The sequence below is a fragment of the Caretta caretta genome, chromosome 9, assembly GCF_965140235.1.
Source record: "Caretta caretta isolate rCarCar2 chromosome 9, rCarCar1.hap1, whole genome shotgun sequence".
NCBI classification, from domain to species: Eukaryota; Metazoa; Chordata; order Testudines; family Cheloniidae; genus Caretta; species Caretta caretta.
Genome location: NC_134214.1, coordinates 97,637,654 through 97,664,516, shown reverse-complemented (window position 1 = coordinate 97,664,516; position 26,863 = coordinate 97,637,654). Strand labels below are relative to the sequence as shown.

At 46.1% G+C, this 26,863-nt stretch overlaps 2 long non-coding RNA genes across 4 annotated transcripts in view; one reads left to right on the top strand and one right to left on the bottom strand.

The window, feature by feature from the left end:
* Positions 1-26,863, top strand: part of LOC142073249 (uncharacterized) — an 87,568-nt gene that overhangs the window by 8,959 nt on the left and 51,746 nt on the right. Inside the window, exon 1 of one of the 3 annotated variants that reach the window (XR_012670036.1) lies at positions 23,684-23,809. The exons of the other annotated variants lie outside the window; for them this stretch is intronic. This is a non-coding gene — a long non-coding RNA (uncharacterized LOC142073249). Of the gene's footprint in view, positions 1-23,683; positions 23,810-26,863 lie in introns of those variants that run through there. 3 annotated transcript variants of the gene reach the window in all.
* The window catches only part of LOC142073250 (uncharacterized), a 147,357-nt gene continuing 142,174 nt past the window's right edge, over positions 21,681-26,863 (bottom strand). The window contains exon 3 of the long non-coding RNA XR_012670038.1: positions 21,681-22,962. This is a non-coding gene — a long non-coding RNA (uncharacterized LOC142073250). The remainder of the gene's footprint in view (positions 22,963-26,863) is intronic.

Below are 26,863 nucleotides of genomic sequence, written 5' to 3'. Positions count from 1 at the left end.
CTACACATGCTCCCTTTCAATGCAGAGCTTGGCTTGCATGCAGTTGATGCCGAAGTGTTAGTGACAGTCGCATGGTGATATGGGATACTATGATGCAGCAGCTGGTATTCCCCATATGGTAGCCATTAGCTATAAAGCCACATCTTTCTGCTTTGTATCTGAGGGCAGAACTGGGTCCAGGGTAGATGCCAGAAGCCAAATCCAGCAGTCTTTAGCAAGGCAAAGCTCCTTTAGCCTGAATTAGGAGTGCAGGATTTGATGCTAGGAGCTCACGATTGGAATCCCTTGGACCCTGAAGCAGGAGGATAGTTTATTATTTTCCCTAAGCCTTCCCCTCCTCCCTCGATCCCCTGGCTCAGTTTGTGGAAACATGGCCACTGCAGGCAATGTGCTGTTTGTGGGAATGCACTGAATGAAGGAGGCACTGAGCATCAGAGCAAAGGCCAGGAGCATTCACATGGGAGCCACTTCCTGAAAAATCCATCCCCAATAAAATCCATGAGTTTCAGGGTGGAGGACAGAGCCCCCCAGATTGTACCACATGGGCGAGGGAGGTAGCTCCATCCCCCAACAGAAGAATGCTGTGGAAAGTTGCTGTCAAAACGCATGGAATTGCCATAACTCCTTCTTTGTCCTTCTCCCCCATCGAGGAAAAGAAGACGGCGGCTCTTTGTCTGCAGCATACAGGTATAGGTCCCCTGACTCCTCCCACATTTCTACATGCCATACCCCCTTCCTTGGAGTTTGCAGATGTTTTGAAGAACTTCTGTGCAGGATGGTTTTGGTTTGTCATTTGCTATGGTAGCCCATCCTGCAGGAGGGTTTAGCTTGTGTGTGTAGCTTTTAAAAGCTGGCTCTATAACAAATTGCTATACTTTTCAGTGCACTAGCATGGAAACTTAGGGCCCCTGATCAGTGTTTTGCCCATATGTAATGCTGTTCACAAATAGGGATCTCTACTTTAAGCCTGTTTGCAGCTGTTCTGTGTTTCATTCCGGCTTCCTTGTCATTTCCTTCGTGGCTATAAACCAAACCAACATAGTGCCTGTTCTCTAGGGAATAAGCAATCTCTTTGTTGTACCATCAAGGTCCAAACATCTTGGCTGACGAACGTGTGGTCAGAAAATACAATACAGTGAGGGTATATTTTGTTATCTATTCCTGGCACAAAGTAGAAGTAGTTCAGTTTGACCAAACCTCACTAATTTACACTTTGCTAATCTTTGCACTCCATAATTTACATGCAGAAAGCAATGACTTCTCCCCATTCATTAACATGGACTAATAGCAGAAGACTAGTGAGGCCTCTTATCTCTAAGACTTTGGTACTTTTGCAAAGCATAGGACAGCTCGCGTACTGTTATACAGTACACTGGGAAGAATGATCAATGATTAAAACCAAGCAACACTTGTCAAAATAAATTAACAAAGTATGTTTTGAGTGGCAACATCCTCTCCCTCTTATTGTGTCTTTGCCTTGCTAATTTGCAATGATCAGTAACTTGCAATGGAATTTCAAGGCATCAGTGCTACTTAGTGAGGTTCTGCTCCATAGCATGGACTCCATGAGTGTGTAGCACATGAGATTTTGGAAGCAATTTCCATTCTGTTGTGTTCTGTTATACACTATTGATATTACATCTGTCACAGATGTAATAAAACTTCATATACAGAGGAGTGTAATCCACTCCTTGGTGTACACACACAGACTCCCATATGGATTGTCACAAATCCATACAGTGTCTTGACACCTGGATTTTGCATTTGGATCTCTGAGTTAACTGAACAATGTTTAAAATCACATGGCGTTCCCTATGTGCCTAGTTCCCATGACTATGCATCCAAGGTGACACAGAAGTGGAATTTATTTCATCAAGGTGTGGAATCAATTATGCTCCTGAAATTTGCTCCAGATCTTCCTGGTTCAGATGATAATATGCAAATAAATGGTACACAGTGCTGAAGAGTCTTACTCCCCTTCAAATCATTCCCCGTCAGAGGATTTATATTACAGTGAGAGAAGATAATGTGCATCTGGCCAAACACCTAAGACTAGCTTGTCCCATTCTGCACAAGAATGCATAATGCTCTGATGCATCGTTGCCTCTGGAGGGAGGAGTTAGCGGGTGCACATAGGGAATAAGCAATGTGCCCCACTGCAAATGTTTGATGTGGAAGCTGTGTAGCCACAGCATAGCGCTGAAAGTGCATGGCAAGAGATGCTGCTCCATTTGCTTGCTCTGTCATGGCACCGGAACTGCTCCCCTTCCAAGGCTAATGAGCAGCAAAGAAGATGGCTGCAGGGAGCCTTTTAGCATGTGAGCCTCTCAGATCTGCTCCAGAAAGCTCAAAATTCTGTTGAAGAATCAAGGGTAAGCAAATGCTATGTTTACATGCTCCTTACATGCAAAACGACACTAAATACAGCGGTGAAACACAGTCATTTCTGTTGTCATAGACTAAGATCACCCCAGGTATGGAAAGTGCAAGTTTTGTCATTGACTTCACAAGCAGCAGGATAGGGCCCTAACTGGAGAATCTAGTAAAAACCTTCACTTGATTTACTTGAACAAAATAAATTATTGTGAGCTTGTCCCTGCTAGTTTATATAGCTATCGTAAATCGCCGTTGTGTATATAATAAATTATCATGTACTAAGTGTCACATGGTAAACAAATTACCATGGGGCTAGTATTTTTGCTACCTATTTAGTTACTTGGAGTTACCTAATTTACATTTGTGGCATAGCGCCACCTTGTGGATACTGCAGGTGTGTAACAGGAAGTGGAGAGACCAGAGGAAGTAACCTAGCGAGAAACATGGGGACAGACATAGTTTGGGTCCTCGGCATGAGAAACTAAATCTAGCTTCATCCATTATTGTTTACTTGTATTATTTTAGTGCCTGGAGGGCCCAGCCCCATTGTGCTAGGTGCTGTACAAACATGTAGGAAAGAGCACTCACATTTGATGTATAAGGTGAGAAAAATCTGGGGGATACCACACACAAACAGGAGGAACACAAGGAAACAAAGACACCAACCAGATGAGCATGAAAAGCAGCAGTCTCAGCACACCTGCTGCCTGACCATAGTCAAGTTATGATCTTGATGTAATCATTTAATGCAGTTTACTGAAACCTGAGAGTCCCTGCTTCCTCAAACACTGCAACATTTATCATCTATTTAAAAGTTGTTGTTATTCAGTCTTGGTAGGGGCCAATGTGTAAATAAAAATTATTTCAAATCCCTAAGAGCAGTGATATTATTATGTAAGTCAATATAAGTAAAGAAGAATATGTTTCTTAATTATACAGAAATTACAGTGTCATTGATCATGTTTGAAATTATGGGAGTTCTGATAATCTTGGAATTGTTACCCCCAAAATAGCTGAGATAACTAAGTAAGAGAAGATATGTTGCAGAATACTATGTATTTTTAGGAGAGTGACTATCTAGAGATTATGAGAAGTAAAAAGGCCAAATGCGTATGGTCAAAAATGCTCCAAAATTATACAAAAGACAATTTCATGGTCTAGAAAGTAAAAATCTACAAGTAGAGGAAAAGTCACGTTGAGGACTAAAGAAATCTAGTGAGTAAGGTGCAATGAGAGGAAGGATTAATATCCACCAGTGTAGAAAAAACCTGGGGATCTGAAAAGACAATGTAATTAAAGCACAACATACTATGATTCCTCTGCGGAAAAACCCCCAAGAAATGGAAACCTGCTGCTGTGTCTTTCCAAAGTGCTGCTCAAAATACAAGTACAGAGGGGAAGGCAGCCAACCACATTAGCTAGTCAGGAAGCATTGCAAGCAGATGTAGGAGCAGGAGGAAGCAGGACAAGTTAATAGTGGCCTAATGGGCTAGGGGAATCAGAAGAGATGTTAGCAATGGTTCAAGAGAGAAGGGGAAGAAGAGAAATTCTGGAATTTACCGTGTACAATAAGTCCAGTTTATATCCCTGGTAAAATTGTGGAAAAACTTGTACAGGGAAACAAACTTCTTGATGAAGAAAAATGGTTCTATATTCAGTATCAGATTCTGATTCATGGTTCAGGCCCACACCATCAAAACCGTAGTGTGCGAGGGTCTGTTTGCACTACCCCTACAATAGCACCTTCATTGGGTGTGGGGCAACTGAGAGTACCAGAACTAAACCCGCTGCCCTTTGGAGGCAATGCAGTCTCAGGGAAGGGTGTCTGGCTGTAGAGCTGTGCCAGAGGAGATTCTGGTGAACTCATGGCTAGACTCCATTAGGGCAACTTCTGGGCCTAATTCTTCTCTCACTTAGACTGGTGTAAATGTGGAGTAAGGCCATTGAAGTCAGTGGAGTTTCTACCAGGGCCGGCTCTAGGCACCAGCTAAGCAAGCTGGTGCCTGGGGCGGTGCTGCTGAAGGGGCGGCAGTCCGGCTGTTCTTGGGGCGGCACTCCGGCAGCCCCTCTCTGCTGTTTCCTGCAGCGGCAATTCGGTGGCAACTCTTCTGGCTCGGGTCTCGCTGTCAGCGGCAATTCGGCAGGGTTTTGTTTTTTCTTTTTTGCTGCTTGGGGCAGCAAAACACGTAGAGCTGGCCCTGGTTTCTACTGATGTAAAACCCGGTGAAAGGGAGAAGAGAATCACACCCTCTGTTTGCACTAGCCTTTCCCCAGAAGAGGTGGCCACACACCCTAAATGTATCAATCTACAGCCAATCTCCTGAGTGTGGTGTAAAGAACGAACTAAGCAGCTCCATGCAGAAGCTCAAAATCTGCTGTGTCTTGTGCCTAGACTCTACTGTGACTTACAAAATATTAGTGCATAGATGGGTAGGAAGCAGCAGGCAGCGTGTATTTATGGAGACGAAATTTTGCCAGAGGAATCTGATTGCTTTTTTTGATAGAAGAGAAAAATCAGTGGATGAGGACAATGCAGCAGATGTAATATATTTAGATTATCTTAATTGAAAAAATTAATACAAATTGTCTTGGCTAAGTACACAGCAGATTGAAAACTGACTAAATGGCTCTAAACAAAGGACAATGATAAACAGCATTGTATCAAGTTGAGAAGTTCCCCAGGGAACAGTGATAGGAATGGACTTACCTATTAACGGTCTGGAAGAGGAAGTAAACAACCCGCTAATGAAATTTGCATATGATACTAAACTAGGACACCCTTGAACACAATTCAGGACAGAGAAATAATAGAAAGGGACCTAGAGAGATCAGAAATGTGTGCAGGAAAAAAACAGCAATTCAACTTAGAAAATTCAAGCTAGTACATCAAGGGAAAACAGTCCATACCAGACAGTACTCCACAGGAGGCAGCCACTTGGGAAGCAGTAATGCTGATGGAGACCCAAGAGGTAGGGGACAGCAGAGTAGACCTGAGCATGTAACATGATATTCAATATGGGTGCAAAAAACCAAACAGTGTTCTCCTGAGCTGCATACCCTAGTGGACATGCCAGTAGCCTCCATTAGAATTCTCCATCTGCCCTGTGTTGGCTTTTGCTGGAGGACCAGTAACACCGGAAACCATGAGATCAACAGACCCATTTTTCTGTTCCAAATACCTCTCTGTTCTAGATACCTATTAGAACCAAATTAAATTTTTCAACAGTAATTTTTGGCGATTTTAGCTTGAGTCAAACACAAAAATAATGATTTCTCTTTGACTTTTTCTCTTCCAAACGTAGAAATATAGGATAATATTCCTAATTTTATTTAAAAGAATTCATAGGAATAAATTGGAAGCATTTAGCAGACACTTGTTTTGTACGGTTTAGCTGTTCTCGTTTTGAGGGTCTAGCATAAGACTTTTGGAGACTTTAAATATCGTACAGGGTTGTATTTGATGATACGTAGTTGGTTGATTTTCCAGTTTAGCAGAGTCTTATCCTGTGCATATTTTTCCTCAGAAATTTAAAAAAAAAATCATGTCCAACATGTAGGTCTCCCTTTCCTTTATCGTAACATTTATTTCAGTTAAAGCTGTTTTGAAGTGATAGACACCTTTATAGGTGGAGGTTTCCTACAACATATAAGCCAGTTTATCAAAGACCGGATTTGCTGCTGTTGTTTTTCTATTAGGGAGGAATTACACTAAGCCTCTAGCAGACATTTTGTGTTACCATGGCAGCCCATATTTCCTACAGGGTTGTGACCTCTAATGACTACAGTGGAAAGCTAGGAAAAATGGGGACTCTTTGAAGATTAGTAAATAAATGCATACTTATGCAAACTATCCAAGAGATGGCCAAACTATAGAGCAGGAAAACAAGATTCTTAATGTTGAGTAAATGATTATATATAAATACCTGTGTGTAAAAAAAATCACCTTTGATTTCATTGTGTTTTTTGAAACCCTGTTTTGTTTTCGTCATGAAAGTGGTATGTTGAATGCTTTTTATGAATAGGACATGTCAGGAAACGGAAATAGGGAGTTCAGAATTTCAGCACAGATGCTTTCTTACCATCTACATCATTTTCTTTTCGTACAGGCTTTTCAAATATTATTGCGGTTTTGATTGAATTTTCAGTGTTCTCTTAGTTCATCACTGCAAGATAAAATAAGGCAGCAGAATGTACTGAACTTTTAAACAGACATCTCAGTAGGGGCTGTCTTCTTTTAAAATAGCACAGTAAAAAAAATTCTTTTTTAAAAAGAGCAGATTTATTTTTTATGAGGAGTTTGGTAAAAAGAAAAAAATGTGTCTACAGAATAGTCCTTGTTTTGGACCCTTTAATCACAAAGGTGTTTTATAGGATTTGTTTATGAATTCTAAATGTTTTTGTATTATATTTTCTAGTTATCTCTTACACGGTATATAGTTTCAGTAGAGTTGCTGATACTCCTTGCATCTTAAGTTAATGACCCTTTTCATGTAAACACCACTGTTCCATTGTAAAATAATTTCAGGGAAACTACCTGGAAATTAACAAAATGTATCGTCCCATGTCCCCTTTATTTACTTTTTCTCTGTAATTCACCAGACCTTTTTTCCTTCAGAGAGTACTGGTAACTTTTTTGACTTTGCAGCACAGGTGCTTGGTATGAAACTCTCAGAGAGAAGCCATCAGCTAAAAAAGGGAACAATCAAATAGATTTTTGTACAAAAAAAAATAATACTGTGAGCGAGTTGTCAGATCCCGAAGCCCTTACTCTCACTTCAGGAGTTTAGGATCGGGACAAATGTCACTAATTCCTACAAAGCAAAATTGAATATTTTACCCTTTTCAAATCCTCATTTAAAAAAGTAACTGTGGAATTCTATAGAACCAGGCTCCAAGCACACGAACTTCCCTTAGGTTTCAGTACCACGGTGGTTTGTGCCATGACTGTAATGTTAAATTTATAAGGGTACCTTTAGATCAGAAATCATATCAAGCTATCCTCATGTCCAACTCCATTTGACTGAACCCAGGCCTATTTAGGGCTCTGTTTAGCAGAAAAAAATCTGTCCATAGCTGGTAAGCCCTTGGAAGGCCGCCTCTTTCCAGCATGATGCTGGTGGGCTGTAGGAACCAATTTTGCTTGCTTTGGGCTGGCTGCTGCTGCTCCAAGTGAAGTCACTGATGTCGATGGGAGCAGGATGGGCCCTCTGATTTCCTTCTACAGAGAAGCAGGTGGAGGCTTCATATTAATGAGCCCCTCCTTTTCTTTGCCTTCAGCTTCTACCAGGCTGGCTTAGGAAGGTCATTAATTGGTCTCCTCCCAGAGCAGAACTCTGAGCGTGTGTAAGTTTGTTCATCTCTAAGGTGTGCTACTGTCCTCTAATCCTGTGAACCAAATATGGCTGCATTTCACTGATGAGGAAAATGGAGTGTGTGTTTGGGTATTGGGTGTATATAATTGATATGTAGTTTTCTTGTCAACTACCGGGAGTGGTCCTGCTACCCATGTAAACAAGGGGAGTTTTGCTGTCTGATTCAGTGAGATCATGTATGAGTTTATCAAGCTCTTTGGGACGTTTCAGAGTGGACGGAAGGCGCTGTATTAAGGTCAGTTTGCTGTTGTGACTTAGGCCCCGTGCCTCTCCTTGGCATTTCATGTTGGCTAGCTTAGGTGGCTCCCCACTCAGCCTGCTGATTTTTGGAATCAGGTGTCTATCTCTTAGCCTGGGTGCCTAACTCAGGGTTGTGAATTCCACTAGGTGACAGGGTACCTAAGTCCTCCTTGTCAATCACATGCACTGTCTCCTGTGCCATGTACACAGCAGTTTTCCTGATTCCCAGGCATGGAGAACCAAGGGTCTGAGCACCACTGCTTGATCAGCTCCCATTGGTGGGAGAGGGATGGACCTTGGTTAAGAAGTGACTGTTCCTGGGAGCTCATGTACCACTATTCTGCAGAGAGCTGTTTGTTCCCTGCCATGTGTGTGCTTTCACAACGGGCCAAAGTGACCTTGATAGGTCAGCCCATTGCACAGCAGGTGTTCATGGCCTTCTTGGCCTAGCTTGGCTTGGGAGGTTGCTATAATAACCTTTTCCATGGTAGAGCCCTAAGGGAAGTAATAAATGGGATAAAGTAAGATCTTGCTGTATTAAAGAAGGGAGGCCCCCCGGGCTCAGCTCTTGGAACTTTGCTGTTTGGTATTTATGTAAATGATATATGCCGCTTATTAATTTTTTCTTATAATCTTTCAGCAGACTAGGTACCAAACTTTACAGCAGTGAATTGTGTCTCATTAAACTGCTGTCAGAGCAACAACTGTATGTATAACATCTTTCAGTGTGAGCTGGTAAAATAAATGGTACACGTTTCCCAAAAATAAGCTTCTATTATCTGACAGTGCTCTTAGACTCTGTAAGGTTAGAAATAATTACGATGAGCTCTCCTGATGAGACTGAACTTTGAAACAGGAACTCATTATAAGTGTCTGAGATCCTAGTTAGATGCTTCTCTGGCATTTGAATAGCATATTAATCCTTTAATAAAGTAGTGTAGATTATACTCAGCCTTCAGGCTGTGTTTCTCTTATGAACACAGAGAAGGATAGGTGCCCTAGATGTTTTTCCCTGCATTCTCTACTGACAGCACTAAGAGAAACTAGAGGATTGGTCCACTGGTACCTCATGGCAAATGTCAAAATGTACTTGTTAAGTGTGTGTTACAAGAAGATAGAGACATAAAACACGTTCATCAGTTAATGTCTATATAGGTCTGGTATTAAATACAGCTTATGCTGCCTCATACGGGCTTGGTGCAATTTGGTTATATATACGTATATATGTAGGTATTTGGTGCTAGGCCCTCCATGCAGTGTTTGTGTGTTTGTATTAGAATATGGGGCCGGATCTTCAGTTGTAGCACCATTAGCTTCATTGTCAGTGTATCTCACTCTTAATTAGGAAATTAGGAGTGAGGTTTTCAACACACACAGCACTGGCCTAACTCGGCTTCCATTGTCATTAATGACAGGTTTCAGAGGAACAGCCGTGTTAGTCTGTATTCGCAAAAAGAAAAGGAGTACTTGTGGCACCTTAGAGACTAACCAATTTATTTGAGCATGAGCTTTCGTGAGCCACAGCTCACTTCATCAGATGTGTCATCATCTGATGAAGTGAGCTGTGGCTCACGAAAGCTCATGCTCAAATAAATTGGTTAGTCTCTAAGGTGCCACAAGTACTCCTTTTCTTATTGTCATTAATGAAAGTGTTACCATTGTTTTCAATGGGAGCAGAGTTAAACCAACAATGGGCCCTTTTGAAAATTGCACCCTTAAGTTTGAATGCATTTTCAATCATCTGTAGATAATTAGACACACATTTTTTGCCATCAGTATAGCTACACAGATTTACAGCAGCTGAGGTTTTGGTGCAGTGGTGTTACACTGTTGGAGGACCACAGCTTTTGACATGTTCCTAAGTATAGTATGCTTATTTAGGAACACGTCAAAAGTCACTTAAGAGCTTCAGCCATTTTTACCCATTGTCAGTTTTCTGAAGTACTTCTTCTTTCTCTTGTAGCAGATGTATGCGAGCTTTGCTTAGCATATACAAGGCTGGGTTTTGTTGTAATGTGTGGCAAAGGTTTTCTCTAAACTCTTGTGTGTTTGGGACCAAAATATTTGGAACTTTGCGTAGCCCTGGAAAGCGTATGTGGCCTATGCCCGGATCTTCTCCAATAGAGACTGGGGCAGTTGAATTCATATGGCTGGGAAGAAGTATGTGATTACTTTCCATTGGAATTCTCTTGGCAGCGGTGAGGAATGGTGGTCTGCACATCTGGAAAGATGTCTGCTCATGTACCCTGTAATTCTGCTTCCCATTTTCCTCAAGTCCCACGTCCCGTCCACCTTAGGCACAGTCCTGCTTGTGTGTTACAAAGTTTCTGTATCTCTCTTCTGGTTATTACTAGGAACGTCTCCATGATAAAGGGATCTTTGTTGCCTCTGCTGCACATTCACCCACCTAAAGTCCATCCATGGACATCACTGCTGCAACCCATCCTCTGCTGAATGCTTTATCTGCCCTGTCATCTCCTCTTACCTTACCTATAGTACTGCCCTTCTCCATGGCCTCCCTGTGTCCCAGCTCTCTAGATCGCAGCCAGTACAGAATGCTGCTTCCAGCCTCTTTGCATGCATAAAGAAGGGAACCCCATCAATGACCAAATCCATTCCCAAACAGCCATGCTGTCTCCCGCTTCATCTGAGGATCTGGTTTCAAACTCTCTGGTGTACCTCGCCAACCTCATATCTCTCTATTTCACTCCCTGCTGGCCTAGCGCTGGCCTCCCTCTCTCTGATCCTCGAAACGTTCTGGTTGCTGTTGCTGACAGAGGCTTCTCTTCCACAGCTGCTGCCTTGGGGCACAGCCTCCATATGTGCCCTGATCTCACTGTCTGTGAGCAGCTCGTCACATCTCACCTGAAAACGTCTCTGGCTTGATTCACTAGTGGAGTAGCCCAGGCTGTGAGCCCAAGAGGTGGGAAACCTGCCCAGATAGGGGAGGTGGGAGCAGTGTAAGCTGCTTGAAATCTCTGCTTCTCTTGGTGGGGAAGGACTGGAGCCAGCTAATGTGGCCCAGTAATATGATGGGACCAGGTGAAGGAGTCTGAAAATGGCCCCCAGAAAATGCACTGATTCTGTGTCTGTCCTCGGAAGCCTCTGCTGGAAGTGCTTTTATTGTACCGCGGCTCTATGCTCAAACTGCTGTCCCCTCACACAACCCCACAGGGAGGAGGAAGCTGCCTGAGTAGCCATAAGAAGCAGTAAATTGCACCCCTGATGGCTGCAGGATTGACTCAAGGCCACCTTTCTCCCCTCTCGTAATTTCTCTCTCCTCCCGCTATGGTGTCTGATTGAGCTCAGCCACTGGATTGCTGAACTCTGCAAAGCGTTTGCTTTGGGTTACAGCGGGTCTGAAAAACAAACAAAGTTTGTCTCTCCTGAACAAAGTTGCATTGTCTACAGCTATATTTTTGATATCATAATTGGTTGCCATGGAGCTGATTCCAAACAGGCTTATGAATTCAAGTGAGGAACCGGCTGCTGAAGCGGATGAGGAAGCAAGAAGCTGTTTTTCTGCAAACCTCCATAATGATAAATAAGAAGGAAGAAGCAAATCATCAAACGTGATCTATACATCAAACTGCCCCCAAAGAGGATATTTGCCAGAGCTTTTCCATCAGATGTTACCTGACGCTATGAAAAAGCCCCTTGCTTTTTGCTGGAATTTAGGGGTGGATTTAAAAGCAGCAGATGTACCCAGGTTTTAAAGCACAGTTTGAATTACAATGCAGTATCCTTAACTGCACCATAAAGAGTAAAACAAAATAAATATTTAGGATGGGAATTTCAAAAGCATTCAAGTGATTTAGGAGCACCAGGCCCTGGGAAAGTCAATGGGACTTAAGCACATAGCTGCTCTTTGTACCTTTGAAAGTCTCCCTCTTATTTAATCAAATTTTCTTATTGGCCAGCTCCTGTCTGGGTCAGCTGTCTTGGAAAAGTGTAAAAAGCCTGTCTGATTCTGCACACGATCCCTTTAACCCAATACTAACTCAGCATATCAATGTTCTACACTGCTGCCAGGTAGTCCTAACGGCCTCTTTAAAAATATGTGTACTGCAGCGTTAATGGCTTGGGGTGAGTGAATTTGGAAGTCAAAATATTTGGTACTTACCTGGGGACCTGGTCTGTCCTCAGCATTCAGGTTGACTAGATACTCCACCTACAGCCTCACTGAAATCACTTGACCTCCACCTGGAGTAAGATACTACTCAGAGGGTAAGAGTGGAAGAGCAGGGTCCGTAGTGTCTTTTGCCCAAGGGATCTTCATAGGTTTTACGAGCATTAATTCTTATGCTCCTCTGTGAGCTGCATTAGGTACATGTTATTTTATCCACTTGGGGGGGAGTGGGGGAGGGGAAGAAGTGAGGCACAGAGAGTTGCATTAGGTCAGGTAGGAACTCGGAGCAGAACAATGCAGTGCTCTTCACAGATCTCTCAACCGGAGAGGCACCTTCCCTTATTTTGGGTGTGGTGTTTGTTAAGGAAGTCTTAATTCAGAAGGGGACTGATGAATTGTGCAACTTGGCTGAAATGAAAACCTCCCCGTTCTTGTATCCGCTCTGATCCAATCATATTTGCTGCACTCTCTGCATCCAAATTAAACACTCAGATTGGACAGCGTGCTTTTGTGTACGAGGCCCCTTGCTGCGGGAGCGTTCTGCTTCTAGATGAAGCCGCTTCCTCTTTGTAAGAGTTCAAACAACTTGCAGTTGCTTTAAAAAAAAGAAATCAAAGGGCGATTGCAATCATTGTAACTGAAAATTTCCCAACTTTCTGATCTAAATGGCTGCATTAACATACATTTTATGGCCTTTTCATAGGCAGCATTGTTTTAAAAAGCATCTTTGTACCTATTGTTGGTGTTGCTGCTGCTGTATTGTATATTGTATGGTTTATGATCCTGAGACTTAGTGACTTTGTCAGCGCTCTCCACCTGAAAATCCGATGTGTGTATCTCCCATGTTCTTTTATTTAGGTTAAATAAACATAAATAATGTGCTCGGCCTCTTCAGCATTGAATGCTTTCAACCCCTTTCCCTTTTAGCTCGGCTGCATTGTACTTTATTAGCCTTAAACTTGTCCTCATCTTCTCTCTCCCTCCCCCCACATCATACTTGTCTGTTATTGGCATTGGGCAACATTTTCAAAGGCGCCTCAGTGACCTCGGAGCCGAAGTCTTATTAAAAGTCAATGGGATTTAGGCTCCTAAATCATTTAGATGGTTTTGAAAATTGTATGCGTTCTCTCTACATGGGTAATCCGATCCCATGATTTAAGATTTATCTACCAAACCCGCTGGAAAACAGTGGCCATTTGTTATCAAAACCATAGGGTTACTTGCTTAGTTTCAAGACCGGCCGATCTGTTGGCATATTATACTTGCTGCTCCTTTCTCTGCCTCTGAGCCAATGATGTTGCTGGCATCAAATAGCAAATATTGCTGCCTGTTCTGATAGATTTGGGAGGTGAAGTCTTATTCTTGATGTGTGGGCACTTACCTACATAATAACTCTCTTCAACAAGCATAGGAATTACTATATATGCACAAATCATCATGAGTCTCTTGGTTTTCCATTTTGATGTGGCTCCACCTAATAGTTTCTCGACATAAAGTAGCCTTTTTTTGTCAGGGCCTCTGCTTTGACTGCATGTTCTGGCTTGTTTCATTTTGGTCCATTAGACTGCAGAATGGAAATTAACTGAGCAGAAGAAGAGAGTAATAGAGAGGGAGAAGAAAGATGGAGAGGTACCTCTGAGGTTGTAATTCCATTGCCATGTGAATTTTTCAAGAGTAGGTATACATCTGATGAAGTGAGTTGTAGCTCACGAAAGCTCATGCTCAAATAAATTGGTTAGTCTCTAAGGTGCCACAAGTACTCCTTTTCTTTTTGCGAATACAGACTAACACCGCTGTTACTCTGAAACCAGTTTTAACTAGTTCCATTTCTGTGGATTTTTCCCCCTATGACATTTGAGATTTTTGTTATGGTTCTGCCAGTGTGTTTCCTTAAATAGTCCATCCATATGTTACACATTTCAGCTACATTTTGAATTTTTGAAGCAATTTTATTTTGCAGATCTGAGTCAATGTCATTTGCTTGAGAACTGCATTTATCTCTCAACAACTTGATCGGACTGGATTCAAGCTTAGAATATGTTGTTTTTATTTATTAGTATTATAAACATTTGCAAAGTGCCATCACTTTACAAGGTGCTTTCCAGAAGTTATTGAAATTGAAGTAGGGTGGAATTTTCAGAAGCATTACACATTTGCCTAATTTTGCTCCTATTGACGCCCAACTCTCTTCCCATCAAGGCCAATGATAAAACTCCCATTGACCTCATTGGGAATAGAATAAGGCAATGCTGGGTACTTTTGAAGTCCTGCCCAGAGTTCCTGCCCCAAATTGGTTACATTCTGAGGCTCCTGCAAACACTTGTAACTTTAAGCGTGTGACTCATTCCATTGAGTTCTTAGTTACTAATGTGTAAATGTTTGCAAGATTGGGCTCTCAATTAGATAAACCGAACAGCAGTTAGAATAGATAAAGGAATAGGATGGTAATGGAAAGATGAAGCTTAAAACAAAGAATAACATATGATGTAAAATTATGTTTAGAAAGCTTTTAAATAGCGTGTCTGATGTAAGCAGCCAGAAGAGCTAGATAATGTTGTTATTCTTTGAACCCCATCTCATTCATCTGACAAGCAAGAATAAACAGTAGTAAGACATTTTAATAAATGTTAACCCTTTTCCTTCCTGGGCCATGGGCACCTGTCTTGAGGCATCATCAATCCTGGGAAAATTAGGCTGCTCCAAGCGTTGTAGCCTGGGTGCAGAGTTTGGATTTAATTTTCTCTCATTACAAACACACAAAGTGATTGTGCACGTTCACGCATTCTCAGCTGTAAAGGGTATTGACACATCCTGTCTGACTTGTTTAAATTAATAGATATCTTTAGGGCTGGAATGGACCATTATGATTATCTAGTCTGATATTCTGCATAATGCAGGCAATAGACTTCACCCAGTGATTCCTGCATCTAGACAACTTGTGGTTAAGCTAGAGCATGTCTTTTAAAAAAACATGCAGTCTTGATTTAAAGACTCTAAGTGATGGAGAATTTAGTAAGTTACTTAAGGAAGCTGTTCCAATCGTTAATTATATATGTATCTTATTTCCAGTTAAACTTTACTAACTTCAGCCTCCAGCCACTGGATCTTGTAATGACTTTGGTTGCTTGATTAACATCTCTTTGCCATGGCTCTGGTGCAGGGTTTCGGGAATCATTTTCATGCTGCTGTATAAAGAAATATCCCATTAAAATATCCATAAGCACTCACATATGGAATCATATAATTTACCCTCTTATTCAAGTGCAACTTGGTCATCCAATGTCATTGGCATTGACCAGCAAAAGGACATACACAGGCCAAAACAGATTTGATCAAATGTTTGTTGATGATACCTGCAGCATTCCCCAAGCTGTGTTTTATACTGGATACAAGCCGTTTTCTAACTATGCCAGGCTCTACTCTCAATTATAAATGGCCTAGTATGGACCTGGGTGAACCAGCAACAAGTGGTATTTTACCTTTTGTTTAGCTGAAGGAATCTCAGACTGTGTCAGTTTCCACTTTGTGCAAAATAATTCCTATGCCTGTGCTTACCAGTCTACTGTACTGACTGTCTTATTGTTTTACTGGTTTCAGAGGAGCAGCCGTGTTATTCTGTATCTGCAAAAAGAAAAGGAGGACTTGTGGCACCTTAGAGACTAACAAATTTATTTGAGTGTAAGCTTTCGTGAGCTACAGCTCACTTCAGCCTTTGTTTTAGATGACACTGGATGACCCTCTCTTCAATTATGGGGCTCAGACCAGCAGAGAAACAAAATGTGGTTCAGGGAATTTTCTAATGTGAGTAAAGAACACAAGGAGCTCTACCTCCCAGGAGTGACGAGGTGACCTGGAGACTTCCTGAAAGGGAAAAATGTGTGCTGGGGAAGGAGAAGGCTCTTTAGAAAGCGGGTGTTGCTGAACAGATTTTGCTCTGGAAAAGAAAGTTGTTAGGTAAGCAGAGCATTTATGGTTCTGAAGAGCAAACCGGTACGTGTCTGGGAAAGCTTGAACTCAAGAGGATGGGTTTATGAATGAAGACCATGATACATCTGGATTTTGGAGAGTGTCTTGTGCCTTGTTTACATTAGGGAGTTTTGGCAAACATTTCCCATGGTTACTTATTCTGGTGCAGCTCTACTGTACCCTGCAGAGCTGCTCTGAACTGGGTTAGGTAACATGGTGCTAATCCCAGTGTCCAGCTGGAGCCTTGTCTACATTAGCATCTTCCTGCTGCTTCCACTGGAGGAGCTGAGCCACTGTTAGAAGCAGTGGGATAATGTACCATAAACCATTTGCATCCAGAAGGCCATAGGGAGCCTAATCCTGCACTTCAAAATCCCAGGGCTCACAAAGAAACCCCTCCGCCTTGCACCCTTCTCTGAAGCTCGTGGATACTACCCATTGTCAGAGGCAGGGTGCTGGTCAAGGTGGATGTTTGGTGTGATTCTAACAGTTCCTATGACCCTGGTGAGTATTTGCTAACACAAGGGCAGCAGGATCAAGGCGGCAGATTAGCTTTCCTTTAGGCTGGATCCAGCCTCTTGGCATCTCCCCTGAGCCTCTGCTGTGGCTTTGTAGGAAACAGTGCACCAAGAGTGCGGGGAGAGGGAGGGTCTGCGCAGGACTGAGCTCTCCAATGCTTTTCTGCAAAGTACAGTTTCATTTGTTAGGTGTGGGTTTGTTTTTGTCCTGCTGAAAGTGAATCCACCTGGCCATGTCCCAGTCGGATGACTAAGAGCTGCTGCATTTAAGTTTGTTTTTTTTTAACTGTGCAGGAGTAGCCTATAGATTGCTCCCACCTTGTGGCTGCCAGCTGCCATTTAATAATGAGGCTCTCAGAAGTAGGTCAGAATAATCAAAGAACTTTCTTTCCTTGCAGACACCTATATCCGCATCAGGCATCTATCCTGTTTTATTTGAAGTGAAAGTGGCAAATCTATACCTTTAAGAGTATGGAAATGTCTGTCAGAATGAATTTGCACCTGGGCCATAAGGGCGAGGTATAGACAATCAGAATGTCTGTTTGAGATAAATTGTTCAGGAATTCATTCAGGATTGTCTTCCGGGGAGATGGGTACAGAAAGATGAATCAAAAATCTTTCCCTGCTAAACTAAATCTTGGTTCCAGGCCTGGTAATTTGAAAGGAGATACATTTGTAATTCTACCTGGGAGCAAAAGAAAAGTTGACAGTTCCCTTTTCAGCAAACTTTGGCCTCTGTCCTTGGCACAGTGAGTGAGAGGCACTTTGGTGGTTCCCATGGGATCATTTGCAGGGACAGATCTCAGAATGTTCCTCCTGAACAGCTGGTATCTCTCACCCATCTCTGTCAGATATGAACACTCTTCCTGGGGACAGAGAAGGAGCGGGATTTGCACGAGTTTTAAAACAACAGTCTTGATTCCATTTTATGATGTGACAGAAGCAGCAATAGGGTGTGGTGGAGAGATGACTGACATCACCTAAGCAACCTGAGAATGAGCCATTTTATCTTAGTCCTGAAGAGATTTTTCAAGGACTAGGATGACCTTGGAAGGAAAACAACATTTCCACCACCCTTCCCGCCCTCACAAAGAATCAGTGAAACAGCTTTAAATGTGCGTCATACCACATCCATCAATGCCTCTTCTTTCAGAATCCAGAGGTTTAGGAGTGAAAGTAGCAGCAAAATGTCTAGACTATGACAGAGATACCTCAGCCTTAAGATGACTGAGTAGTATGAGTGGAAACTCATGTTCTATGATGAACTTAGGGCTAAGAATTCTTGCTCCTATGGTGGAGTCCAGGGTCCTCAGGACTCAGGTTTTACATGGAACTGTGCAGGAATGCCCCATCTAGGTTGAAGTATGCTCAGACCTACCTCTTCTTTAGATTAATTTAGCAGCAAACTGGGATGGTGGTTGAGTTCATCCCCATTTATAATGATCAATGGCTTCAGTGAGAAGAGAGCAGCTGCTGGTAATGCTAAGACTATGGCAAGTGGTGAAGCAGAAGACTATGGAGAAGCAGGGAGCCTTCTGTCTTCTGTCATTCCTAGAGATCTAGAAGGGGACATCACGTATGTTGGTCTTGCCTTCTCCAAGGTATCTTTTTGTTTTGGTAAAGGCAAACTGTGGCCTCTTCCTTCCTTCATTAGATAGTCATGAAAATAATCCCTACTCTCATCAATAGTCTGACTGAGTTCAAAGGAAAGGTGGATGTTGGGCAGTGCCCATGAAGGGTCACAAACGTGGGCTCTCTTGGATCAACAGGGGAAATGAATTTCTGAGTGGAGGGCACTGAGTGGAGGGCACTTTTCTGAGGATGCCCTGCCAGCAGCCCCTAGCGGACGATTTCATTCCATACAACTTTAGGCAACTTTTTGCTCCTTCACCATATAGCCTGAGACAAAGACTCTTGCAAGAAAGATGATGATGGGTTTACAGTGCCGCACTGTCAAAACACTTCAACGAACCAGCTGCAAAAGGAGAGGTGCTCAAATTGTAAAATTATACAATGTGCCTGCTGCATAATTTTCTGTTGAACTGATTCCAGCTGCAGCCCTTAATCAGCTGTTCCTTTGTAACAGGCCATTTTTCCTGCTAAGAATCTCAACTTGCTTTATAAGTGTGAGAGTGTAGCAACATGCACAGGCATTCCTGCTTGCTAATTGCAGCAAGGGGAGAGGGAGGAGGAATGTGAGCATAGGGCCTGGGAAGGAGGTGGCTTTTGCTGAAATGCTGCTGGTAAAGGCCTCTTCTTCCTTGGTACCACTCCAGACACATCACCCCGCTTGCGATCATCCACTGGCTCCCTGCCTCTAATGGCATCTGATTCTAGCTCCTTGACGTCACCATCTGGCCACCACCTGCATCTCTGCTCCCATTTCCTGCTGCTGCCCATCCTACATCCCTCTCAAATCCTTTGTCTCCTGTTCATGCTCTGGGCTTCATGCTCTGTCAGGCTGTCCCAACCGGGTCTGCCTGTTGTCACTCCCTCTCTTCTCCTTCAAACCCACCTCCAGAAGCAGCTGCTCCTTCCCTTTTTATTTCTCATCAATAACTCCCTCCCCAGCCCTCTGTCTCTCACCTGTCATCCTGCCTCTCCTGGGCTTTGCTTCTTTTGCTGAGGCCCCAATCCTGTAAACACACACATGCTAATGCAAGTGGCTAGTCGCACTGGCTTCAATGGAACTACTCCCAGGCTTGAAAGTGAAGCACATGTGTGTTTCCAGGATTGGGCCCATGGACAGTATGTTCTCCAGAGCAAGCAATGTGCCTTAATGGTCTTGTCAGGTGAGACTGAGATATAGGAGTGGCTTTGTTTTAATGATAGTGAGTTTAATTGTGTTTTATGCAAATACCAGTGGGAAAAGTGCATTGGATGCTGAGTGTACATGAATTCAATTCACATGATGGAAAATCACCCTCCATCTGGGCCAGAGCTCTGTTCTGAGTGCTCAGGGAATGTGAGTGCTGTCATGGCGTTGAAACTCACAGCTGTGCTACACCTGAGAGCAAAGGGGAAGAGTGGCATAAGTCATGTGTGTGACATCAGGTTCCTGTGTCACAGGTGGGATATCAGAGTTATCAGTTATGGCATTTGACATGTTGCTTGTTGAAAGTAATCATAATTAATGTAATCATGCATATGCTTTACAGTCCCTAGCACAATTCAGCTCTGTTTGGGCATTCCTAAAGTAAAAGTAAATTAATCCCTAACAGTGACTGAGGGCCTGATCCAGCAACCCTTGCTCAAGAAGTCATTTCAAGCTTATTTGGGAAGGGACCTTTTCTCCTTACATAGAATCATGGAATATCTGGGTTGGAAGGGACCTCAGGAGACCATCTAGTCCAACCCCCTGCTCAAAGCAGGACCAATCCCCAATTTTTGCCCCAGATCCATAAATGGCCCCCTCATGTTTCTGTTCAACACCTAGCATGGGTCTGGGTGCATGAAAAACCAACAATAATAACTGATAAAAGCCATCAGTGGAAATATTCCCTGGGCAAAGGGATTGCAGGATTGAGCCCTCGCTGAGACTGTTTTGAAATGTTAGCACTGTAGCAATATTTAATTTCCAAGGCACCTTTCTCCACTAAGTACAAATGTTTTCAGGCTGAAATGTTCAGTGCATTGTATAGAATCTGAAGGAACCAAGTGTATGCTGTGACCAAGGTTATAAAGCGATCAGAGGTTTCTGAAGGCATTGTCATAAACTGTGTCACCAGAGCCACTGGCTATGTTTAGTATCCTGCAATGTATAGTTGTTATATAGGCACAGGTCAGAGAAAGAACCTGTCTGCTCCTAGGTACATATGAATTTACACATATGCACACACCCATGGAGCAATCTGATACATTTTCTCTTATACAAATATTTAAGCATTGTGGTCAGAGTAAATAAGGTTCTTTCTACTGAAAACCAAAATATTGTGCTTTGAAGTGAAGGCTCAGCACATAAACCAAGCCTTGCAGATGAAACGTTAGGAAAACAAGGTGTATTAAAGAAGGCACCAAATCAAAGGCCTGGCGAGTGATTCTTTCCCATAGGGTAGGATTTAAAAAGTTCCACTCCAGTGAGGATGGTAGAATCCAGCCTGCCCCCATCTTTAGGGGAAGGATCCTGCTGTCCTGGAAATCAGGGGGATGTGTGTGGGACTGCAGACTGCAGGCCCGAGCCCAGCCGGATCTGACGGGGCGTTCTGCATCGTGCCAGGTTGCAGACTGCAGGGCATGTGGCTCTTGTTCCTCTCTGGATATATGGACTGCAATCGCCATGTGGTTTGCCTTGGGGTCTGACAGCGAGGAAACGCGTATCCCCAGCAAAAGAATAATTAGCTAAGGGACAGCCCGCCCGGGCAGTCCCCAGCTCTCCCCTCCTTACTGTCAGCAGCAGGGAGAAGGAAATGGGTTTCCGAACAGAATACCGCCTCTTACCCGCCCGCCCCCTCCATAGAGAACTGTGCTTGTGACCCAGCTGACATGAAATAACCGAGCAGCAAAACGCGACAGCGAGAGAGAAACCGCCCGCTGCTGGCTTCTTCCCCGGCGCCTGCTGGCAGCTGCGCAGGGCGCCGGGGTGCTGGGATAGTGGGGACAGGCTCCGCCTTTGTTGGGGCGGTGGAGCCGCCGCTGATACTGACCGCGGCCGAGGGAAAGTGTGCTCTGGTCAGCCCCCTAGTTAATATCGGCCAGTGCCCTGCAAGGCTTTGTGCATACCCCCGTCACTTCTGCTGGCCAGAAATACTCCACCCGGCCCCTGGGACTCCCCTGCGGCCTCTCTTTTTTCGGCTTGTTCTCCTCCCCCCCCAGCCCCAATTTCCTTCCAGGATTGGTTTAATTACCTGAATAACTGATAAGGGAAGAAAAGCCGGACAGCAATGCACAATAAGCGTGAAAACACCCCCTGACCGGTGCGTGGGGGGGTCTAAGTGCTGAAGAGGTGTCCCCCAAGTGGTTGGGGGGGGGCACACTTTATGTATGTGGAGGCGGGTTACAATATCTCTTCTTCCAGGAGTGAAGGAGAGTCAAAAGCAAAAAAACCAAAACCACCACCAAAAGTCGGTTTCAGTTGTGCTTTTAATGTCTCTACCTCGGGATGTAAGAGGTCCTGCTCCAGGTGAGCCAGGTAGGCTGAGAAATGTTAGCAAGTTACATTACTGCAAGACTCAACTTTATATAAAAGTAAAGACAGAGGTTCATTAATCTCTTTTGCGGTGAGTTTTTGTTGTTATTTGTTTCCTTTTTGAAAGATTCCTCCACGCCTCCTAGGATTTCTACTCAGGGGAAATAGCTAAAGGAGCCAGGGAACCTTATAGGGCCTTAGAATTGAACATTAAATATTAAATCTAACTTGTTCCTTAGAACCACTTGTGGCTGAATATTCACGTGCAGCTGTTCAGGATAGCCCCAGGGGGTCTGAAATCTTGGATCTACACTTCAGGCAGGCGTCTAGGTTTTCTCAGTCCCTCTGTCCAATGGAAACTCTCTGAAACACCATCAGAAGAGTTTGGGTGAAACTTTAGAGGCAAAATGTAAATAGGGAAGGAAACGTCGTGCAGACAAGCTAGCGTCCTTGTGCAAAACTGTTCACGGAAGCGTGCATCTAACACGGTTCTGATAAAAGCGAGCGATTGCATAGAAAGTCACCGAATTACATACAATAGCATCGAATGACACAGCCTAGGAGACTTACACCGGAGCTGTTTTAATGAGAGAGGCTCTAGTCCTTTGCGAACTTCGAGAGATGAAATAAAAGAAATAACTACAACTAGCTTCATCCCTTTCCGCCGTGTATTCGAATAAAAACGAAATGATGAAGGCAGTAGGGACAGTATGTTATCGCAAGGAACATTTGTCCCTCTAGGAATGTCAGTTTCGTGGCGCCAAACCTATGTTTACGGTTCCACCGATGCAGATAAAACTGGATTTATACAGGTAGGATGGTAAAACGACACATTAAAAGAGACTTTTGAAAATCAGGGTCTGGAATAAGATGTTGCAAAACGAAACGGCAATTAATTGCGTGTGTAAATTACATCCCCCACCCCCGAAAACCATAGGCGCTTTCTAACAGGTTTCAGAGGGGTAGCCGTGTTCGTCTGCATCAGCAAAAACAACCAGGAGCCCTCCCTCTCAGGGGCCGCAAGTTGACGCCGCGTTGTTCTGACAGTCAGAGCGGCTGGAAACAAACGGTACATACGGTGTAAAAGTGAAGTGGTCTCATTACTATCTCTCGAACATTGGGGCACAGAGTTCACTTCACCGCGAAAGAAGACAGCCTGATTCGGGAGGTAGATTTTTTTTTTTAATGGAAAATGCAAATCGACAGCAATTCCTCCTCCTGGTCCGGTTGTATCATCTGAAAACGAAAGGAGAAATGTGTGAATATTTTTGACCTAAGCGGGTTTTGATCCGAACAGAAGCCGGACTGAAATCCGGATCATACGTGTGCGATACGGGATATAATGTAAATAGGCCGAAAGAAAGGGTCCGCCTCAATCGGCTGAGTAGTTGGGTTCCTGAAATCCGTGCCACGACGGATTTGATTTAAAAAAAGAAAAGTTGCCTTTTACTCAAGAGGCAGCTGATGACGGAGGAACTAGAAAGGGCCGAAATGCAGTCCCGGCGCCAGGAAAGGCGCGAGGGAACCTGGCAGCCAGTAGGGCAGGGTACTATCGAGTGCTGGGATTGTTGCTACGTTCCTTGACTCTGCTTCCTTTCACCTCCTGTGTAGACAAGCCAGTAGTTTTGTACCGGTAGCACCATTTCAGTAAGGGGGCGATCTTTTCACCAGAATAATCAGGCCAGTCCGACCCCCGCTAGGGACGCAGTTATTGTAAATAATTATCTGTATGGCTAGAAAAGCGTTTTGGTTTTGAACGTTGCAATTCAGACTCCCTGTGGCTGATCTGTGGGTTGAGAAGTAAAGGTGCAGCTATTTATAATCGTTGGAGACCTGACGTCTTTTTAAATGCTTCAGTTAAAATATGGGGTGAGTTTCTGCGGGCCTGGGTGGCCGCAGCAGCCGCTGGGGACAGTGTCCCGTTCAGAGCGGAGGCGCCTTTCCCGGCAAGCCTGATCCGCATTGGGAATGTCAGGGGGTGGCCATGCTGGGACGGTCCCAGAATGGGAACCGGCTGCTGGGAAAGAGCTCGCACGTGCTCCTCGGAGCCGCAGGCAGGGAAACCCTGCGCCCCAGGTGCTCGGTAAGGTTGTGTCGTTCTCCCACGGTGGGTAGCTATCAGCACCCCCCAGGACGGATCGCAGGCTTGGGGTTTCGGATTAACTGCTCCCGCGCACGCAAAGGGGCTGGCATTGCACGGTGCCCTGGGCTCGCGGACCTGACCTCCGCGGGGTGAGATCACGGAGTGCAAAGCTTTTATTGCAAACCTCTCTGTATGCCCCCCCCCCGCCCCAACCTGCGCGGAGACTCCCGGAGGCCAGGCAGGGCTCCCCGCGGACGAGCTCGATGACACTGAGTTGCTGCTTTTCTCTCGGGGAGGCGGGCTGGGGGTGGCTCCTCGTCCCAAGGCCCTGGCGCCTGCCCCGCGGGGCGCTCTTTGGGGTGCTGCGCTCAGCGGGGCGGGCCTAGGACGGAACAAACCGATTCATGGGGGGGGGCGGGGGGCCACGTTTGGGAGCAGCCCGATCTGTCTCCCAGCCCCTGGGCGCGGGGCAGGCAAAGGGCGAGGCGGGGGCGGGCGGAGAGGCCGCTTGGAGCTTGCCAGTGGCCCAGTCTGGGGCGGGCAAATCCCCCCCGGCCAAGCTGGCGCTTAGCGCCAGGCCCATCTCCTGCGGGAAGCGGACCCGCTGCGAGGCTGGAGAGGGGCGCAGGTGAAGGGCAGCAGCGGGGACGGGGAAGGCCGGCGCGGTGGCTCCGCTTCTTTGCTTCTCTGCGGAGGCGGGTTTGCGTTTCGCAGGGCGGCCCGTGCGGTTTGCGACTCTCTGCTGCGGATCCAGCCTGCGGGGCCCTTCCCGGCTGGGGGCGACGTTCCCCGCGGGGCCGGCAGGAAGGGGCTCGCGTGGGACCCCCGCTGTCCCCACAGAGCCGCAGCCCGCTCTTGGCCTTTCCTTTCCCCCGGGACAGGGCGAGCTGCGAGAACAGCGGGAAGGGAAGCCGGGCGCTGAGACCCCTGCGTGGGGACCCCCGGCCGGGCGCGCCCTGCCCCGTCCCGGAGATCACTCTGGGGAGCTCTTGGCTCGAGCCCGGCTCCCGCCGGCTCCGCGCACAGGTCCCGTTAACACGTCTCCCTTCACCGACCAGAGCCGAGCGGGCAGGGGCTGATGTTAACGCGAGCCAGCCTCCTCCTGCGGTACGGCTGGGCCCGAGGAAAGTACGCGCGGTGCCCTGCATTGCACAGGGACGCCGGCAGCCCGCGCCTCCGAGAGCGGCTCCCTGGCAGCTGAACGCAGGAGCGCCGCGGCCGTGTGCACGGGTGGGCTCCGGGCCGCCCGCCCGAAGGGAGTCTCTGCGCGGAGGGGTGCGCGACCCCCCCTTGGGTGTGTGTGTGGGGGGCGGGGGGGCTGGGCTCCCCCGCAGGGCGGTGCGTGGGCAGCGCAGAGTGCTCCCGTGTCCTACCGCCCTGCTCCGATTGCTCCGCAGGTGTGAACGGGCGCAGCTCCGCAGCAGCCCAGGAGTCCGTTTACACCAGCTGACTCCGTCCCCAGGCCCCACCCCGCGGTTACCTACCGGCATCTGGGCAAAAATCTGCCTCTCTTGCCAGCAGACCTGGGCCATGGCCAGGCAGCTGCACCGCGGGTGGAGCCACTAAGCCGAGGTCCCAGGCAAATCGGGGGGTGGGGGGGTAGGTTTCAGTTTCCAGAGTGGGGCCCGATCCCTCTCCTCTCAGCACCCCCCGCAGCCCAGTGACCGGGCCAGCAGCTCCGCTTGGCCGGGGCTCGCTCCCTGCCATGCTTAGCCCGCTGCTCCCGCTCTCTGCCCCCCCGGCCCTCAGAGGGCAATTAAGGAAAGAAACGATTTGTAGAGATTAGGTGAGTCGCAGCTTTGCATATTAACGCCGCGGCGCTGGGCTCCAGCGGTGCGCTGGCTAATTAGTGGCGATTCGCTCTTTCCGCCCGCGCTGGCTGATGCGGGAGGACTGGAGCCCTGCGGGGCGGGAGGTTGTTCCCCGCCGCGGGGCGCCCCCTCCCCGCCGGCAACCCTGGCTCCAGGCTGGCCACGCTCAAGCCAGGGGCTGCCAACAGGTGCTGGGGCAGCCCCTGGCTTGAAGTGATTTCCATCGTGTACCTGTGCGGGTCAATGGCTCTCAGCACCGCTGGCTGCCAACCCTCCAGGGTTGTCCTGGAGTCTCCAGGGATTAATGTTTAATTAAAAATTGCATCATGTGATGAAACCTCCAGGAACAGGTCTAACCCAAACTGGCAACCGTCCCCCGCCCGCACTGCCCGGCCGTCTTCCATTGAGCTGTCCTTGGGGGTGAGCACCTGGCCCTTATTTGAAGAGCCCATCCCTTGACTGTATTCACCAGTCCATGGAAGGTGATGCCAGTGGCCTTGTCTGCCTGAGGAGAAGCGGTGCTAGGCTAAGGGGAAAGGTGGGTCCCTGAAATGTCCCTTAAAATAAAGGGTCCCGTATTTTTCATGGGGTAGTTCCATCCCACAAAGGTGCTCTCACTGCCTGAAGCTTGGGGGCTGTAGAGTGTGTGCAATGCAACTGCACTTGGGTGTGTGCCCGGGGCTCAGTCTGGGGGTAGATGGGCCCATCCTCTGGGACTGCAACAGCATGCAAGGCGCGCGTGCGTGGGTAAGGGCAGGGTGTGTGCGCGCGTGCAACTGTGTGCAAGGCATTGTGTATGTGTAACTGCAAGGCAGAGTTTATGTGTGTAAGGCTGTGTGTGTGTATAACTGTGTGCAGGCATTTCTCTGTGTGTAATTCTCTTTTGGCACCCCAAATATGCATGCATTCCATATAATACTGAGCCCTTCCTGGCCACATAAGAAGGATGGGATCAGGTCAGTGTGACAGCCTGGATAATCACAACTTGGGTTTGGAAGGGTGTTACTTTCTGTATATCTGAGTGAAGCCCCCTGAGCGACACAGTTATACCAACCTAATCCCGGGTGTAGACAGTGCTATGTAGGCAGGAGAGCTTCTCCCATCCATATAGCTACCGCCTCTCAGGGAGGTGGATTAACTACACTGACCAGAGAAGCTCTCCCATCAGCATAGTAGGGTCTTCACTAAAGCGCTACAGTGGCACAAGTGTCCAAATGTGTGTGTGTGCTGGGGGGGAATGACC